Source organism: Hylobates moloch, unplaced genomic scaffold (genome assembly GCF_009828535.3).
Source record: "Hylobates moloch isolate HMO894 unplaced genomic scaffold, HMol_V3 SCAFFOLD_14, whole genome shotgun sequence".
NCBI classification, from domain to species: domain Eukaryota; kingdom Metazoa; phylum Chordata; class Mammalia; order Primates; family Hylobatidae; genus Hylobates; species Hylobates moloch.
In genome coordinates, this window is record NW_026652289.1 from 32,431,070 (window position 1) to 32,451,374 (window position 20,305).

The 20,305-nt window shown below is 45.1% G+C and overlaps 1 protein-coding gene, 2 non-coding genes and 1 pseudogene across 4 annotated transcripts in view; all 4 read left to right on the plus strand.

Annotated features, from left to right (window-relative positions):
- The first annotated feature begins 6,900 nt into the window (after window positions 1–6,900).
- Window positions 6,901–7,007, plus strand: LOC116482855 (U6 spliceosomal RNA). The gene has a single exon (XR_004252103.1). It is a non-coding gene; the product is annotated as a U6 spliceosomal RNA (small nuclear RNA).
- A 1,573-nt stretch (window positions 7,008–8,580) lies between these two features.
- LOC116481443 (cAMP-dependent protein kinase catalytic subunit PRKX-like) lies at window positions 8,581–10,118 on the plus strand (annotated as a pseudogene).
- Window positions 10,119–11,525: 1,407 nt separating this feature from the next.
- On the plus strand, window positions 11,526–11,630 carry LOC116482675 (U6 spliceosomal RNA). Its single transcript, XR_004251952.1, has one exon. It is a non-coding gene; the product is annotated as a U6 spliceosomal RNA (small nuclear RNA).
- A 6,005-nt stretch (window positions 11,631–17,635) lies between these two features.
- CERS3 (ceramide synthase 3) overlaps window positions 17,636–20,305 on the plus strand; it is a 141,347-nt gene continuing 138,677 nt past the window's right edge. For both annotated transcript variants that reach the window (XR_009209833.1, XM_058427931.1), the window contains exon 1: window positions 17,636–17,766. The gene's annotated coding sequence lies outside the window, so the exon portion shown is untranslated. The remainder of the gene's footprint in view (window positions 17,767–20,305) is intronic.

The following is a 20,305-nucleotide window of genomic DNA, read 5'->3' on the forward strand; positions in this document are numbered from 1 at the left end:
TAATGATCTCTTTGCAGAGAAACAGAACAAAGACTAAACCTACCAGACATTAAAATATATATTAAGGCTGTGGTATTTGCAACAGTTTAGTACTTAATTCAGGTAGAAATGGAAAAGTCAGTGGAGCTAAATAGAAGGTTGCTGATTAAAATAACAGTGAAGTACCAGTGTTAGCCAAATAGCAATGCAAAGGTCAAAAGGTTTGCATTTAACATGCTGTTGGTGAGGCTATGCATTGAGGCAGTTTCTACCATAATTGAAAAAGCACGTCAAAGAATGTGTATTCAAGGATGCCACATTATTTGTAAAAAAAATTAAGGTTTTAGAGTTTTACTAGAAATACCTGGTAAAGTAAGTCAGACTTTGTATAGTCAGTGGAATACTATATGCATTTTATGCATGTTTGTGGATGTGAAACATCTCCAGTAAAAAAACAAGTAAATATATGGGGCTTGTAATTATTTAGGGCAAGAAGCAGGGCAGGAGTAATACACATTCATAGATATGCTTTTGTGCATGTATAAAATATGTATGTAAGACTGTGTACAGGTTTGGAGCCTAGGAACAATGGGCTATACCATACAGCCCAGGTGTGTAGTAGGCTATGCTATCTAGGATTGTTGAGTATACTCTGTGACATACATGACATGACAACAAAATGCCTTACAACTCACTTCTCAGAACATGTCCCTGTCAAGTGACACATGGCTGTTTTTTAATGGAAATAACTGGGAAAATAAAAAAAAATCGACTCTTGTTCCTAAGGGTACATAAATATTGAATGCATTATAACTCGTGCTTATGCAGAAGTGGTTTTGACTTGTGTTTCTCTATAAGGTTAGCAAGGAACTGTCAGCCCCTCATTACATGTAAAATGAGGGAAAAGCAATCTTACAGGTATGCAAAGTTGGTGTTTCAGAATCTCTACATTTGTAACTAACTCAAGTGTAAGTCAATTCATCACACACTCACTAAGCCCTGGTCTTGCTAAAGGTGACCCTTGGCTGGTGTGATCACTATCCTTGGCCTTTCTGAGCATCTAAGCGCTATTCCCAGAGTTATGTCTTAAAGGAACACAAAACTATTGATATATGTCTGCACAGTGAATTCCCAGAGTACAACACAAGAGCAGTCTGTAACCTCACCCCTTCCGGTAAAAGCATATGGAAATACAAGTGAGCACATGGTGCCGTGCACCCAGCTTACTTATTTTAAAGCAGAAAAGATACAGAAAAGTGCACTATAAGTATACGGCTTTTTGAATTCAGAAACAGCACACCGGTGGAGCCAGTTCCCAGATCAAGAAATAGCATGAGGCACCCAGAAGTCCCTCTTGAATCCTCTCCCTGTCACTGTCCACCCCTAAAGGTTACTGTGTCGTGAACTGAGAGAACAGAGACAGTCTTTGCCTGGTTTTCTCTTTCTTTTATAAATGGAGTCATAGATAATGTATTCTTTTGTTCAGCATCATTTGGGAGTGTGTCCTGATTTATTTTTAAAATGTCAAGTACCTAGCCAGGCGTGGTGGCTCACGCCTGTAATCCCAGCACTTTGGGAGGCCGAGGCGGGTGGATCACCTGAGGTCAGGAGTCCGAGACCAATATGGCCAACATGGTGAAACCCCGTCTCTACTAAAAATACAAAAAAAAAAAAGCCAGGTGTGGTGGCACACACCCGTAATCCCAGCTACACGGGAGGCTGAGGCAGGAGAATTGCTTGGACCCCAGAGGCAGAGGCTGCAGTGAGCCAAGATCACTCCATTGCACTCCAGCTTGGGCAACAAGAGCAAAACTCCGTCTCAAAAACAAAAGTTAACTACCTACATTTCAGCTATTATTAATAAGAAAATACTGTGACTCCTCATAATTCTCTGACACGCTCGATATGCTAGAACAGTGAGATTAACTGGTCAAACAATAAAGTGTAAACAGGTTATGCAGGGCCTTGTGCAATTGGCCCCAACCTGCTTCTCCAGCCTGTCTGTGGTTTTCTCCCCATCCACTGTTCCTAGCACAACTCTTGGCTCTTACATATTCATTCATCAAGCCCTGTCTTCAGTGTTAGATTGTGAAGCCTTCCCCCATCTGTTCTTCACCATTCAATTTTGCATGCTCTATTCTCTGCACTTTGCTCTTTCCTGTTGTATCATTTGTCACATTATATTTGAAACATAAGTCAACAGTCTTTCCATTTGCTAAGCTCTTTTTACATTGTTACATCATAGGCACAGCACAAATGTTGAATAAATGAGAAGTGATCCTTCTCCACGGACTTGATAATCTACTGGAGGAGACAGATGTGCAGAGAATTATAATCATTATCCTTACCTTGCACTTCCTATTTGCTAGCCACTGTTTTAAGTGCTCTTCTAATCCTTGTAACAATGTTAGAAAGTAGGTCCTATTATCATTATTATTATTATTATTGTTTTGCAGACATGGAGATTAAGTAGCTTGTCCAAGATCACCCAGCCAGTAAAGTGGCACAGCTGAAGTAATGGATTCAGGTAGTTGGGTTCCAACCTCTTCTCAGACTCCCTACATAATTCCCTGCCTTCAAGACAGAAGATGAGGGATGTACACTATTAAAACTAAAATTGTTGCAGCTTTGGATATGTGTGGTCGGTGGTGTAAGTCACACAATGAACTTACATTGGAGTCAGGTCATCCAAGACCTTGAGTAATGTGCTAAGGAGTATTGACTTTTCTATACACGGTGGACAGCTGATGAGGTTTTTGAGTAAATGACTGGTTTTGTATTTGAAGAAAGTGACTTTAGTGGCAATATAGCGGCTAGATTGACAAGCACAAAGATTGGGAAGAGTTTATTGCAAAAATCCCACTGAAGGCAAGGGCAATGGGAATGGGATCCAGGCCTGGCTGAATGCTCACATCAGCTTCTCTGCCTTCAGACACCCACTGATAACAATGAAGAGGCCAAATCACAAGCAACAAGACACATGAGGAGAAAATGGAAAAGGAGAAAACGATTTCGGAAGCTCAAAGGTAGGTAGATTGAAAACTCGTAACCGCCCAGTGGGTTCATCTTGCCCGCTCCCTAAACAGAGCCGATTTATCAAGACAGGAATCTCAATAAAGAGTAATTCACGCAGAGCTGGCTGTGGGGGAGACTGGAGTTTTATTATAACTCAAATCGGTCTTTCCGAGCATTCAGGGATCAGAGTTTTTAAGGATAATTTGGTGGGTAGGGGATGTGAGTCAAGAGTGCTGATTGGTTGGGTAAGAGAAGAGATCAGGGAATTAAAGCTGTCTTCTTGTGCTGAGTCAGTTCCTGGGTGGGGGCCACAAGAGCCAAGATCAGATGAGCCAGTTAATCGATCTGGGTGGTGCCAGCTGATCCATCAAGTGCAGGGTCTGCAAAATAGTTACTGACTTAGGAGCAGTTTAGGGAGGGTCAGAATCTTGCAGCCTCCAGCTGCATGACTCCTGAACCATAATTTCTAATCTTGTGACTAATTTGTTAATCCTACAAAGGCAGTCTAGTCCCCAGGCAAGAAGGGGATTTGCCTTTTATCTTCGTTTTAAACTATAAACTAAATTCCTCCCAAAATTAGTGCAGCCTATGCCCAGGGATGAACGAGGACAGCTTGGAGGTTAGAAGCAAGATGGAGTTGGTTAGGTCGGATCTCTTTCACTGTCTCAGTTACAATTTTGCAGTGGCGGGTTCAAACTAACCTAGTCGACCCAGGAACATTACATTCCTGTCTGGAATGGGGAAAACTGAAAAATCTGACTTATGAGCTGGATTCCTCTGAAGGGTCAGGTGCCTGTAGTGCTGAGCACCATGCTGTACCATAGGGTGGTGGGTGGAAAAGCAACTCAGGAAACAATTACTTCTAGGTCCTCTACCCCATTCCATGTAGTCAGCCATTGCTCTCTCCACCACCTAGCAGATTAGAGGTTTATTCCCGGAGAGTGTGAAACAACAGGTCTTTGGACTGGGGAACACCAGACACAGCTGGAGATAGGAATAACATACTGAAAACAGGATTAATTAAATATTTACATACTAAATATAAGCACCATCCTCCCCGGCCTTCTCCCCAACTCTACTGCCAGAACACTTCTAACTCTAACTAGGAGGCTAAAAGAGACTTTTCTGGGGAATTTAACAAACCCAAGAAAAAAGATCTAAAGACACTGATATTGGGGTTCCCCAAATAAATTACCCAGCCAAATCATCCTACTATGAAGCCCATAGTGGCAAATATCACCATGTACATAGAGCTAATTGGCATTTAGTGGCTCACTCTTACATATAATGTGAGTGAACAGCCAAGGATCATCAGGAATTAGGGGAAAGCCTCTAACCTAAAAGGCAGAGATCAAAACAAACACGAAACAGATTAAACAAAGAGGAAGTTAACTTATCAATACCCTCAAAGAAATTATAAAGGATACTACATAAAAAATATTCAGTGAGGGGCTGGGCATGGCAGCTTACACCTGTAATTCCAGCACTTTGGGAGGCCAACGCAAGAGAATCACTTGAGCCCAGGAGTTTAAGACCAGTCTGGGCAACATCATGAGACTCTGTCTCTCCAAAAAAAACACCCTAAATAGCTGAGTATAGTAGTCCCAGCTACTTGAGAGGCTTGGCAGAAGGATGGTTTGAACCCAGGAGTTTGAGGTTACAGTGAACTATAATCATATAATCGCACCACTGGACTCCAGCCTGGGTGACAGAGCAGGGCAAGACCCTGCCTCAAAAAAGAAAAAAATATTCAGTGGGGAAACAAATACCTATTATAAATTAATAATGTGATAGCAAAAATGAAAAAGTAGAAATGTAGTAAAAATAAGTTGAGGAAATCTAGATTTTACAGCAACAGGACAAAGAAATTAGGAAACAGGAGAGAGATGATATAATGTGAGAACTGGTCACCAAGGTCCAATAACTGAATAATAGAAGTACCTGAAAGAGAAAAAAGGACTGGAAAAGAGAAAGTACAAAAGAAATTCAAGGAAAGTTTTTAGAACGGAAAGACTTAGTCTTTAAATAATGGGTGCATGTATAACTGGAAAAAAGAATTTAAAAAGGAGGAACAGGATCAACCTGAAATAAAGAGCCATTGTTTCACTGGCATGCTGAGATGCTGCTCTGTTTACTCAGATAAGAAAGTAGGAAGCCTTAGGAGGAAGAAAAGTTCATTTCTCACCTGAGTGACTTCTGACACTGTTATCAGCACAGCGTGGCATCCAGCAGAGAGTTAGAAATGCTCTGTTGAAAATCAGAAGGACAGAGCCAAATATGAGTCATTTGTGTACAAGTATTATGAAAATCATGGAAGAAAGTGTGATTGCCCTGAGAGTGGAGAGAGAAAAGGTGAGGGTGGGTAGGGGGAGTACTGGATAGAAGAAGGAAAGTGAGGGAAATCTGAGGCAGGAGAACAGAAAATACTATGAGGAAACTAAGAAAGGTTTTATAGAGCTTTGAGAAGGAAAATTTATGTGGGGTTTAGTATCTCTGACAGCAACAGTGGGATGAGATCCGAGAAACCACCAGATGATTTGACCATCAGGAAGTAGTTGACGATGTTTAAGACAGAAATTTTAGGTGGACCCAAGTGTGCACAGGAGGGGAAGAGGTAGAAACCAAGGACGGTGGTTTTCAATTTATTTGTATTCTCTGCACACAAATAATACTGGCATTTTGGGTTGCACCTTTGAAATGACAGGCTGAAAACAATACCATTCAAGTCAGAAATAGTTTTAACACAATCACCAAAGGCAATGTTCCAGACATCCAATATATCTCCCTGGGCACCAGCTGGACTTGCTGCTGTACCTCCCACCTCTTCCTTAACACAACCCACTAGGCTGCACTTGGCAGACATGGACTGCCCAGATGTTTGGACACTTGACCTAAATATTAAACTTTAATTGGTCTTGATTGTCACTTATGACAGTATAAAAATTGTCTTGCTTTATCAAAATGCACATTTGAAAATTATGGTTGATAAAATGCCTTTTCTAACCATAGGATCATAGATCAGACTAGCAAACCATTTCTGAGTTTTTCTGGTTATTTTAAAGAGGGTAGAGCTGAACTCACATCAAAGCCTTTACAGTAAACACCAGGTATCCCCTCTTAATTGCAAAGCTGGCCTATATATTTTTTTAAGATAAAGGAAAAGCAAACAGTGATCCCTTTCTAAGTTTGCAGTTCACAATGAACCTTACCAAGTAGTTGGAATGAACTGTAGTCCAGTCACTTACTGCATTGGGTACAATACATGCTTGTGCACACTCTGGATTGTTTGTGTTTTTCCTTTTCAGGATTTTTGCTTTGTTTTCAAAGTACACTTCTGTGATATTTATTTTAAATTTACTTCACATACTGTTTTTTTGCAATGGAATCTCACTATGTTGCCCAGACTAGTCTCAAACTCCTGGGCTCAAAGGATCCTCCTGCCTCAGCCTCCCAAGTAGCTGAGATTACAGGCACACACCACTGTGCCAGCAGTTCTCTGATATTTAGAAGCATTGAGATATGGAACGTGATTTGCCTGTGATTTTCTTTCCAGTGAGAATGGCTCAGGTGTTTGCTGTTTGGTAGAGCCTACCTAATCACTGAAGGCAGTAGAGTTGAAGCATGGTTTTACCTGAAAAATTTGCACTGGCATTATCCTGGCTCACCACAACCTCCACCTCCTGGGTTCAAGCGATTCTCCTGCCTCTGCCTCCCAAGTAGCTGGTATTACAGGCATGCACCACCACACCCAGCTAATTTTGTATTTTTAGTAGAGACGGTGTTTCTCAGTGTTGGTCAGGCTGGTCTCTAACTCCTGACCTCAGGTGATCTGCCCACCTAGGCCTCCCAAAGTGCTGGGATTACAGGCATGAGCCACTGTGCCCGGCCATCTGAAAAGCACTTTCTATGCTTATATTGGCAGCGCATATACTAAAATTGGAATGATACAGAGAAGATTAGCATGGCCCCTGATCAAGGATGACCCGTAAATTTATGAAGCATTTCATATTTTTTAACTTTTAAAAAAAAAGCACTTTCTAGGGGTGGCAGTCAGAATGTGTGTGTGTTTTTTAAGTGCCTCAAGCCTGCTGTCAGACTCATTTCTCCCTTTGAGGCCTGTGAAGTAAGCACCCCAGAAGCACATTTATAATTGCTGATGACATCTTTTTAAGCTATTCAATAAATTATGAGGAAGGGCAGGTTTCCCCACAGCTAAACTTCTTTTATTTGCTAAGGACCATATATTGTCCATCTCCAAATCAATGGATATTTGTTTTTCTGCAAAACACAAAAGACTACTTGTGTAAAACAGAATTGGATTTTTAACTATCAGTTTTCCTGAAAATTATCTTTTAATGTTTTTTCTGATTGTGCTATTTTTCTCCACAATAAAGAGAAAGGGTTCCCCTGACTCATTGGATTATTGACAAGTACATCATTTTTGTATTGCATAGCATTTTTTTTTTTGAGATGGCATCTCATTCTGTTGCCCAGACTGGAGTGCAGTGGTGCAATCTTGGCTCACTGTAACCTCCACCTCCTGGGTTCAAGCAATTCTCCTGCCTCAGCCTCCCAAGTAGCTAGGATTACAAGCGTGCGCCACTATGCCCAGCTTTTTTTTTTTTTTTTTTTTCATATTTTTAGTAGAAATGGGATTTCATCGTGTTGGCCAGGCTAGTCTCAAAACCCCTGACCTCAATTGATCCACCTCCCTTGGCCTCCCAAAGTGCTGGGATTACAGGCATGAGGCACCACGCCTGGCTCACATAGCATTCTTTGCTTGAATATAGCACATGCCCTCTTGATTGTGTGTCATTTTTAATATGTACAATAAACAATTTGACTATTACATGGAAGGGAAGATGGGTGACAAACGAAAATAAAATTAATTGGCAACAGCCTTTCCACCATACAAGTGAGTTTTATTACAAATTGGTAATAGAATCAGGGTAACATTTGGGGGTGATCACAAATAGCTGAGTCTTGGAAAGGTCTGTATGGACAGAAGGCATGTCAGCGCAGCTTCACCTGGGGATTTGGAAACAGAGTCCAATTGTTATAGGTCAATGGTGACATACCCACTGTGGGAGGCTGGATTCACAGACAGAGCAGCATGCCATTTGGAATAGTGATATGTAGAACAGACGATGCTAGGATACTTAGGCAGTCCGAATTGTCCACCCTCGCTGTGCTAATTGAGTTGTGAATCAGCTGGTAAAAAAACAAAAACAAAAACAAAAATACTGTAGCGCGCGCTCGCTGCTACCGAGCTGCAGGAGGCGGCGGGCGCGAGACCGGGAATGCGCAGGGCCCCTTCCCTGCCCCCGCAGCCCGGGCCGCGGTCCCCGTGTTCCCCGCCACCGCGCGGCACTCGGTGCTCGCTCCCTGCCCCAACCGCCGAGGCCGGCGGCTGCTCCCACCCGGGGCCGTTGTCAGCCGGGCCGGGCCGCGCACCGAGAGGCGAGGGCGCGCACGGGGAGCCTCGGTTATGCCGCCGCCGCGCCGCCCTCCGAGGCTGCGTCCCGGGAAGCCCGGCTCCCCGAGCTCTCTGGCCTGGCCCGGTGCCCCGGACCTGAGTGCGTCGCCATGGAGGAGCCCAGACTGGCCCAGGCGGCCGTGGCGGAGAGCAACCCCCGAGGGGTGGCGGAGGAGACCCCCGGCTGGGCGCCCGCGCTCTGCCCCAGCCCCGAGGCGCGGTCGCCGGAGCCGCCTGCCCACCGCCTGCAGGACTGCGACACGCTGGCCACCGTGGGCACCGGGACGTTCGGGCGGGGGTACCCGGTGCAGGAGAGGACGGCCAAGCGCTTCTTCGCCCTCAAGTTGCTGAGCGCTCCCGACGTCATCCGCCTGAAGCAGGTGTAGCGCGTGCACATGGAGAGGCGCGTCCTGATGCAAGTCGTCCCCGCAGTCCTCAGCGGGCTGTTCTGGACGCGGCACGACTAGCGCTTCCTCCACGGGCGCATGGAGCGCGTGCCGGCGGCGAGCTCGTCAGCCACCTGCGCGGCCCAGGGCGCTTCTGCTCTGCGGGGATCATCTGCGCCATCCTGCCCTGCAAGGGGATCGTCCACAGGGACTCGAGGCCGGAGAACGTCCTGCTGGACAGGGACGGCCACATCAGGCTCGCGGACTTTGGGTTCGCCAAGAAGCTGGTAGACAGGACTTGGACCCTCTGCGGAACAGCCGAGCACCTGGCCCCCGAAGTCATTCAGAGCGAGGGTCACGGAAGGGCCGTGGACTGGTGGGCCCTGGCATTCTGATATTCCAGATGCTCTCAGGTTTCCTCCGTGTGTGTGTGTGTGTGTGAGACAACACGTTTGGCATTTATCAGAAAATTCTTGCAGGCAAAATAGATTTCCCCAGACATTTGGATTTCCATGTAAAAGACCTCATTAAGAAACTGCTCGGCCGGGCGCGGTGGCTCACGCCTGTAATCCCAGCACCTTGGGGGGCCGAGGAGGGCGGATCACGAGGTCAGGAGATCGAGACCACGGTGAAACCCCGTCTCTACTAAAAATACAAAAAAAAAAAAAAAATTAGCCGGGCGCGGTGGCGGGCGCCTGTAGTCCCAGCTACTCGGAGAGGCTGAGGCAGGAGAATGGCGTGAACCCGGGAGGCGGAGCTTGCAGTGAGCCGAGATTGCGCCACTGCACTCCAGCCTGGGCGACAGAGGGAGACTCCGTCTCAAAACAAAAAAAAAAAAGAAACTGCTCGTGGTTGACAGAACAAGGCGGTCAGGAAACATGAAGAACGGGGCGAATGAAGCGCAACGCATCGGTGGTTCCGCTCCGTAGTCTGGGAAGCTGTTCCGCAGACAATACTGAAGCCCCCCATCGTGCCCAAGATAGCCCGCGACGGCGGCACCTCCAACTTCGAAACTTACCCCGAGAATGACTGGGACACAGCCGCGACCGTGCCGCAGAAGGGTTTAGAAATCTTCCAGAATTTCTGAGGACAGGAGCTCACATCTGCAAGAAACGGGAAGGCTGGAATCTGCCTGGAACAAGGAACTGCACCTAAGCAGACCAGAAGCAATGTCTTCTTCCCGTGATAAGGACATTTCCACTTTTCTGTCTGTGTGCCTGGATGTGTAGAAACAGATCAGAGCACAGTTGAAATTAATGCAACTGGCGTTATTTAAGCAACTGGAATTCCACACTGTAGGAAGGTTTTGAAAATTGTTTGGTTGTAGATTTTATCTTATCCTTTAGTGTTCCTACTGTGATGTCTTGGTTTTTCTCGTAGACTTAAGTTTATAATTTTGAACTGGACTTCCTTAATTATAACCACAAATTGTGTGTGTGTGCGTGCCTGTGTGTATACATAGAAGTCATTATGGCAGATCCACAGAAATTGTGCGACGTTGTAAATGTTCATACTTCACAGAGCCTATAATTTTTATTTTTCAATTTGTTTTTTCAAAAATCTCTTCTCTTGGGGACAACACCTGAAGGTATGTTGCACGGATTTAAAAAAGATCATTTCGCATGCATTTTTTAGTTTGGGTGAAGAAAATATGCGGAGGTCCACCTTCCATATCTTTAGTGCTTCCTATCTGGTAACTTGAGACTTTAAAAGAAGAAACAAAGAGAAGAAGATATGGGAACAAATTTATTCCAAGAATCTACAATGACATTGAAGTTGTTGGAGGAAATGTACTGTATTTACAAAAACCTTCTGTGTCACATTCAAAAATTTCATCTATGCTGGGTGCAGTGGCTTGTTCCTGTAGTCCCAGCACTTCGGGAGGCTGAGGTGGGTGGATTGCTTGAGTCCAGGAGTTGGAGACCAGTCTGGGAAACATGGTGAGACGTCATCTCTCTACAAAATACAAAAAAATTAGCCGGGCATGGTGGTGCATGCCTGTAGTCTCAGCTACTCGAGAGGCTGAAATGAGAGGATCACTTGAGCCCGGAGAGGTCCAGGCTGCAGTGATCCGAGATCACACCACTGCACTCCAGCCTGGGTGACGGAGTGAGACCCTGTCTTAAAAAAAAAAAAAAAAAGGCAATGGCTTTGTGTTTTTGAAGGTGGAATGAAAGGTGGAATGAGGAGACATCCACCTTGAGGCTTTAAAAGACCGTGAAGCTGGGTGTGTTGGCTCACTCCTGTAATCCTAGGATTTGGGGAAGCCGAGGCAGGAGGATTGCTTGAGCCTAGGAGTTTGAGACCAGCCTGGGCAGCATAGCGAGACCTCATCTCTATAAAAAGAAAAAAATGTTAAAACACAGTGAAATTGCAGAAACAGAACATAGCGACCCTTTTTCATCAATGACCTTTTCTTCACGTGGAGGTCAACTCAGTAGGTGAGAATAATTAGTAGGTTCAGTAGAATAAAGTCTTTACAATTAATAACTTAGTGGAAAATGATGTTCAGATGATGAAATGTGGAAATGTTTTAGACAACTGTATTTTCAGCCTGTGTGTCTGTCACCATCCCGTTGGGATTAACAGTTGAGGGCCATCATTGTCTAAACATTTCACATGCAGTTTCCCATCATTTTTACCGTGAATGTGAGAAGGTGAAACTGGTGCTGACTTCAGCAGCAGGTGTACTAAAATTAGAACGACACAGAGGAGATTAGCATGGCCCCCTGTGCAGGGAAGATCCACAGGTTCATGCCACATTCCGTATTTTTTTTAAAAAAAGGTTACACCGTGCACTGAGATGTGGAGCTAGAAGGAAAAGCATTAAGTCTCATGTTTGTTGACTATAAAAATAAATCATATTAATATTATTGAAAATTCTGCTTTAAAAATTATTAATAAAACCATAAATGAAACACTTTTCTTGAGCACACTTTAAAAAGTACATAGACCCATGAGTCCATGTACTAAAAAATGCCTATTTTTAGGTTGCCTATTTTGTTATCCAGGATTTCATACTGAGATGAAAATTAGCATCAGGAAAAGCCTGAAACGCCTTGCCTTAATTATGAACAGATATGCGTGAAAATGAAATATGCAAGCACATTGATGACCTTGTTCTTTACCGACATTGTAATCAGCCTCCAGCCATACAGAACAAATGAGAAATTGGAAGTGCTTCCAAGAACGCGTGATGGTATGAAACACACTTTTGACCATCACGCACATTTCAACATTTGAAGTGACACAGGCTACCTGGTAACTGCCCCATGGCAGTGTCATAGTTTAAATGGCCCAATGTCCTGTAGAGATTAATTTAATCAAAATGAGCTATTAACATGGAACAATCACTATGTATAATTTTAAAATAGTTTACCTAGCCGGGCATGGTGGCTCACGCCTATGATCCCAGCACTCTGGGAGGCCGAGGTGGGCAGATCACCCGAGGTTGGGAGTTCGAGACCAGCCTAGCCAGCATGGCGAAAGCCCCATCTCTACTAAAACTACAAAAATTAGGTGTGCTGGCAGGCACCTGTGGTCCCAGCTGCTCGGGAGGCTGAGGCAGGAGAATCGCTTGGACTCAGGAAGCAGAGGCCGCAGTGAGCCGGGATGGTGCCACTGCACTCCAGCCTGGGAGACAGGGCAAGACTCCATCTCAAACAATAAAAATAAAAATAAATAAAAATAGTTTATCTGGGTGGGCATTCCAAAATTTTCGCATAGATGATCACGTGAAACAATCACTGTGCTAAATGTGGAGGAAAATTCATTACAATAATCACAAAATTTGTATCAGAAAAAAATTACAAATGTACTTTGCTTCATGTAATTTTATGAGTTGGCAGTATTTTCTTAAATTGGAACACTATAAGATGATATCTTTAAGAAATAGATATGCCACAACAGGAAGTATAGTGGGGCAAGTCTTGTTTTTCTCGGGAAATGCCACCAGCCTGCTTTCATAGGCATTGATAAAACCAGGAAGAAAATAAAGTTACAACCGAATAGTATACACTGTCTCTACTAAATTTCTTCTAATTCCTTCCCAACAGAAGTCTAAATCCTGCTTAGCCTAAACATATCTATAGCCAGCGATGGACAAATTATATTTGCTGTCAGCATGATAGCATTAGAAGCAGAAACCCCCCAGCAGTAGGGTAAGATTGCGCGCTTCATCCCCTCAAAATGCTGTTCAGCCCCACTCCCTCTCCATGCCCATCAAACAACTGCACAATCACTTGTTAGTGAATTTCTCGTTCAGCGTTTTGTTTCTTTCTGTGCATACTTAAAGACCAAATCATTTGTTTGCTCTGAAGAAAAAGAAAAAAAAAAAAACCCCACCAAATCATTTGAAATCACTACCCATTTAAAAAAATCACCAGTGGAACTAAACAGTTGAGTGGTTTGGGATGTGTTCACCATTTCTGTGTTTGACATATGTGGCCTCTAGTTCTTTGGACCATTGTAACTGAAACTATGGCTTAATACTGTTAAAGACCCCAAGGCTCAAGTCTGTAGCCAGGATGTACCTCAGGCTGCACAGATATCACACCAGAACGTCAGGATCATTCATTGCTCCAGCTACTGAGTGAAGAGTGCAAGATAGCACTGGCTTGGGTTTTATTTTTACAGCCAGTTAACTTTGCATCAGGTCTACACAGGCCTTGCAGCCTTTGATTTCTCCAGTTGTAGAGATGTGAAATGGGGTGCCAGGTTCCTCTAATTTTTCCTTCAATCTACCTAGCATGAATTTTACACACATTGGAGGGGTTTTATGCACTGTTTTTCTCTGTTGCTGTTGGAGGCAAGAAGGCCTTCTAATTAGTCTAACTTAAACGGATGGGATTCACCTAACAAAAGCAAGAAGAAAAGCACAAGAACAGGTGTCTTAATGCATTTGGATAATTTACTTGGGGTGTGTGCGTGTGTGTGTGTGTGTGTGTGTGTGTGTGTGTGTGTCTTGGTGAAGGTGGGGGCTGTATTTTCACCAAGTCTTTTCATAATCAAGTTTGCTTTGCAAACTTTATGGCCTTGCACCCAGCAGAACAGTCCTTCCTAATAAAAGGAGGATGCCCTGTCACAGTTCTCTGTAAATTATCATGTGTTGGGAAGTTCTTTTAAGGCTTAGTTTGATTTTCCATGGTGGACACGTCTGTTCTGTATGTAAAAGACATTACGTGTGTGTTTTAGCAGGTGGGATTTGAAGCCTTTCCACAGTCCTTGTGCTCTGAGATGGCTGTTGAGCTCTGCTCAGCTGTCGTAGCCAAATTCTTTTTTTGTGCTGAACACTGGGCAGCCTCACCATGTTGCCAATGTGCTTCTGGGGCCCCTGTGACTGCTGCCAGATGCCATGCCCACAAGCAGAGTGCCTTTGCAGGTTTGTGCACCCCTTGGCGAGCTGGAACTGGGAGCCCTGTGGGGTGATCTCGCCTTCTCATGGGGGGTCGGGGAGGGGAGTGCCTATTTTTAATCCTGTCTGTTTGTTGCACCATGGAAATCACTGTGATTTGTATATATGCCCTTGGAAATTTTTACTGCTGTCTAATTTATGTAATAATGTTGATTCCAGGTTTGTTTAATAAAACTTTGTATCTTTTAAGAAAAAAAACCGTAGTATGTAGAGGAAAGTGCACGGGGATAATCCAAGGCCAGGCTTTGAGGTTCCACCGCTACATTATGTGACTTTTAGTCTAAACCTTTTGGTGTAATTTCTTTGGCCTGAGTATTTATAAGTAGCAGATAAAAAATGAATTTTATAATACAAACACAAGTGACAAGCTTTTGCCTCTTTTTCCTTTTTATTAAAGTGAAACCTCAAATAATTTTTCTTGTCATAAATTACATATTTGTCATTTTATTGTAGTGTTTCCTTTGTTTTGGGTTGCATATGGATTGTTAGTGATTTGTATTTCTCTCTTATAGTTACTTGGAAAATATATCTGCTTTAAATCATTGCCTTTCTTTTTTTTGAGACCAAGTCTCACTCTGTCGCCCAGGCTGGAGTGCAGTGGCACAATCTCAGCTCACTACAGCCTCTGCCTCCTGGGTTCAAACAATTCTGTCTCAGCCACCTGAGTAGCTGGGATTACAGACGTGCGCCACCACACCCAGCTAACTTTTGTATCTTTAGTAGAGACAGGGTTTCACCATGTTGGCCAGGTTGGTCTCCAACTCCTGACCTCAAGAGATCCGCCTGCCTCAGCCTCCCAAAGTGCTGGGATTTTAGGTGTGAGCCACCACGCCCAGCCAAATCATTGCCTTTCTATGCTTTTATTTTTTAGTTTTTTGGAGACAGGGTCTACCTCTGTCACCCAGGCTGGAGTGCAGTGACACAATCATGGTGGCCCACTGCAGCCTTGAAACTCTTGTGTGCAAGTGATCCTCCCCTATCAGCCCCCCAAGTAGCTGAGACTATGGTGTGTGCCACCATGCCCAGCCTTTTAAATTTGTTTGTAGAGATAGAGTCTCACTATGTTGCCCAGGTTGGTTTCAAACTCAGCCTCAAGTGATCCTCCCACATCAGCCTCCCAAAGCACTAGGATTACAGGCATGAGCCTTTGCACCCAGGCACCTTTCTCCTCTTTTCAAAAAATATGCTTGAAAATTCCTTTTTTTAGTCATCAAAGCCAGAACTGAAGTAAATTACGCATGTAATGGGCTTCCTGCCCCCTTCAGCTTTCTGGCCATTGTTAATTTCACTTGAATTTATAAACCGAATTGCTATTCCCAATGATTTTTTACAGTATATATCTTCTCCTCAAATTTTATTCTTGATTTTTACGCTACATTTTGTTATCACCATTATATTTATTATTTAGTCTTTACTCTATTTCATGATGTGTCTAATGAGAAAATCTTAGTTTGGGTTCCTTTCTTTGGTAATGTTTCCAGGAAAAATGGCTGGGTTATGTATGCATCCCAACAATGTATGCATCCCAACAATTTCCTAAGAAGAAAGAAACATTTTCTGAGACTTTGTATATCAGAGTATGTCTTTTGGTTGCCATTCTTTTTGTTAATGGCAATATGATGCTTTTATAGACCCATCCCACATTTTTTTTTTTTTTTTGAGACGGAGTTGCTTTTGTTACCCAGGCTGGAGTGCAACGGCACAATCTCGGCTCGCTGCAAACTCCGCCTCCCAGGTCTCAGCCTCCCAGGTAGCTGGGATTACAGGCATGCACCACCATGCCCACCTAATTTTGTATTTTTAGTAGAGATGGGGTTTCACCATATTAGTCAGGCTGGTCTCGAACCCCTGACCTCAGGTGATCCACCTGCCTCGGCCTCCCAAAGTGCTGGGATTATAGGCGTGAGCCACTGCACCTGGCCCTCTTTACTTCTTCATACCCGATTTGATCTTCTTCCGTGTCAATTCAATTCATTACATCCAAAGCAGGTTTTACTCATGAGGCAATTAGTGTGTCAAAAAGCTATTAAAAAGCACCAACAAGGCTGGGCGTGGAGGCTCACATCTGTAATCCTAGCACTTTGGGAGGCAAGGTGGGCAGATTGCTTGAGCCCAGGAGTTGGAGATCAGCCTGGGCAACATGGTGAAACCCTGTCTCTACAAAAAAATACAAAAATTAGTCGGCTATGGTGGCTCACGCCTGTGGTTACTCAGGAGGCTGGGGTGAGAGGATCCCCTGAGCTCAGCAAGTTAAGGCTGCGGTAAGCTGTGATTGTGCCACTGCACTCTAGCCTGGGTGAGAGTGAGACTCTGTCTCCAAAAAAAAAAAAAAAAAAAAAAAAAGAGGCTGGGTGCAGTGGCTCACTCCTGTAATCCCAGCACTTTGGGAGGCCAAGGCAGGCGGATCACGAGGTCAAGAGATTGAGACCATCCTGGCCAACATGGTGAAACCCTGTCTCTACTAAAAATACAAAAATTAGCTGGGCGTGGTGGCACATGGCTGTAGTCCCAGCTATTCCAGAGGCTGAGGCAGGAGAATCGCTTGAACCCAGGAGGCAGAGGTTGCAGTGAGCCGAGATCGCGCCACGGCACCCCAGCCTGGTGACAGTGTGAGACTCCATCTTAAAAAATAATAATAAATAAATAAAATAAAACAGAAAGAAAAAAAAACACTAAAAAGTCTGAAGTCACACATCCCAAAGTTAGTGAATGAGTCGAGTGTAAACCCAGAGCTGTATGACTATGATGCCTGTTTTCCCCTACTCTGCTATACTGTCTCCTCTGTAAATGTTTTGTTTTGTCTTTTGGAGACAGGGTCTCAGTCTGTCACCCACGCTTAAGTGCAGTGGTGCCATCACAGCTCACTGCATGTAAATGGTTTTCCTAGATTTGTATTTTAGTCAAATATTCAGAGAAACAATGCTCCCTGTTCTCTTTTGCTGGGGATGTTTTCATTGCCTCGTCTTATCTATGTTCTGTTTTTCCGTCTCTGTTAATTGAACCTTATTATGGGAAATGGCTGCAGATCTGGGCTTGCCGGCTGAGACAATCCATGGGTGCTTATGGACTTATTCTAGAACGGCTTCCCCTTCCTACCCACAGCCTGTAGACCATTCGTGCTTTCACCTTCTGAAGAGGTTGTGTAAGGCGCTGGGTTCGGAATCATGGAAGGCCCAGGGGCAAACCTCAGCAGTGCCGGGTGCCAGCTGTGCAGCTCAGGTCAGCTGCTTAGCCCCTCTGACGCACTCACGAGTGATGCCTGTCTCGCGAGGCCAGTGAAGGACGACTGTGGTCCAGGGGAAGTACCTGAAAAGGGCACCCAGGAAAGGAGCCGGTGGTCGGTTGGGCGCTGCCTCGGCCGCCATCCTCGCCCCGGGCTCGAGGAGCGGTGTCCCAGGATGCACCGCGGCGGAGACCCCTCGCCCGGCCTCGCGGACGCGCCTCGGCCCAGAACGGAGGAGGAGGCAGGTGCGGGGCCCGGGGCGGATGAGGGGAAGGTAGGTGGAGGGAGGACGGCCCTCGGGCCCTGCCCACCGCGGTGTGTGGGGCTGCCGGACCGCGCCCCCAGCAGGTGCCGCCCAGACCCCCGCCGAGGGTCCTTGTCCCTGTGCAGGCCCAGGTCAAGGCCGACAGAGGGCCCGAGTCCCCGCGCAGGTCAAGGCCGAGGCCGACAGAGGGTCCTTGTCCCCGCGGAGGTCAAGGCCGACAGAGGGGCCGTGTCCCCGCGCAGGTCAAGGCCGAGAGAGGGCCCGAGTCCCCGCGCAGGTCAAGGCCGACAGAGGGCCCGTGTCCCCGCGCAGGTCAAGGCGTAAAGTCCTTGTCCCTGTCCAGGCCCAGGCCGAGGCCGAAAGGGGGCCCCTGTCCCCGCGGAGGTCAAGGCCGAGAGAGGGCCCCTGTTCGCTCGCAGGCCAAGGCCCAGAGTCCCCGTCCTCGCACAGGTGGTGTCCTGGGGCCCAGTCGCCGCCCCCTCGCTGCAGCCCTGTGTACTGGGCCTTGCAAAGTCCGTTAAGAGTGCCCAGCGGTTAACAAGTTTGTAATTACTTTCGTGGGTTTCTACGTTGCAAATTGAGAAGAGGGTTGCTGGGTTGGGCCCCCCTCCTCTGGACACTAACCCCACCCAGGTAAACAGGGATCCGGCCCAGGTTCCTGCTGGGTGCCGAGGTGGGGGATTCAGTGGGGAGCCCTGAAATGTGCTGGAGGCCTGGACGTAATTCCACTGTCACCATCCCCTTTACCCCGGCTACAAAGCCTTCTGGAGTGTTCCTTGTTTTTCCCAGGTATAAGTTATTAGCCCTGTATCATGACTAAACGAACGCTAAAGATACCCTTTTACTTATTCTCAAATTCAAAACATGTATCGAGGGTCCAGAATGTACCCAGAACTTACAATTATAGATGCTAGGAGCTCAAAGGTAAGAAAGGCACCCACCCACGGCCAGGCGCGGTGGCACACGCCTATAATCCCAGCACTTTGAGAGGCTGAGGCGAGCGGATCACCTGAGGTCAAGAGTTTGAAACTAGCCTGGTCAACATGGTGAAACCCCCGTCTCCACTCAAAATACAAAAATAAGCTGAGCGTGGTGGTGGGCATCTGTGATCCCAGCTACTGGGGAGGCTGAGGCAGGAGAATCGCTTGAACCCAGGAGGCAGAGGTGACAGTGAGCCGAGATTGTGCTATTGCACTCCAGCCTGGGCAAAGAGCAAAACAAGGAAGGAAGGAAGGAAGGAAGGAGGGAAGGAGGGAGGGAGGCCTTCACTTGTGGTCATAGTTCAGAGGACTGAATCACTCTGATATTTGAGCTTACCCCCGATTTCAAAACTCTCATTAGAAAATGTTTTAAATCACCTGAAATGAGAACAAAATCTAAGTAGTATGTGGAGTGTGGAAATGGTAAAGCAGTCCAGTTAGGTTGGTTTGGGCAGCGTAAGTGTGCATCGTCATGCATTAACCGTCAGAAAACCAGGGCCAGGGTCCACACCAATAGTTTTCAAAATAAACAGTCTCAATTAGACCTGAATATGACAGGCGTGGTGGTTCATGCATGTAATCCTAGCACTTTAGGAGGCCGAGGCAGGTGGATCACCTGAGGTCAGGAGTTCAAGACCAGCCTAGCCAACATGGTGAAACCCTGCCTCTACTAAAAATACAAAAACTAGCCAGGTGTGGTGGCAGACACCTATAATCCCAGCTACTCAGGAGGCTGAGGCAGGAGAATCACTTTACCCAGGAGGTGGAGGTTGCAGTGAGCTGAGATCCTACTACTGCACTCTGGCCTGGGTGACAGAGCAAGACTCCATCTCCAAAAAAAAAAAAAAAAAATTAGACCTGAATAGGCAATAGAGTTTATCACAAATAGATAGCATAGATAAGTATTATTTTGTGAAAATGTGGTTTCAGTTATATACATGTGTATATATGTATATGTTCATACATATACATATATATTTGTAGGGGTATTTGTATTAGATCATGATATAACATGTATTTATTGTGAATTACATTCTTAAAATTGTTACTGAGTTTGAACCAGGATAAATTCATTACATATACAGAAAGTGCCCTATGGTAGTAATAATTATTGCATACTAATTATTTCCAACATTGGAACTATAGAAGAGTTCAATGGTATTTTATGCACTAATTAGCTCCATGTTTTACATTTATTTTACATAGTATTAGCATGGCATGCGTTTGGGTGTCTGATCTATCACACTAAGAATAGATCATTCCTGACTTGTAAGGAATGCAATGGCAGAATTGCTCCAATATGTGAAAACAGTTACTGTGGCGGTTGCCGATTACGGAAGCCATGAGCCATTATTGTTAGCATGAATATATGCATGATTTATACATTACTTCTACTGTTGCCATGTGTGACCAAATAAGGATCTTTTGTTTTACATTGTTTCTGCTGAAACAAAGTAAAGAAGTTCAACAGTCCAAGAGTTTTCTTTTCTATTCCAGTTATTATGTTACTTTTTCAGAAAGCTTAGGATCTTGATAATAGTTCATTCCTGAGGCTGAAGGGGTTCCAT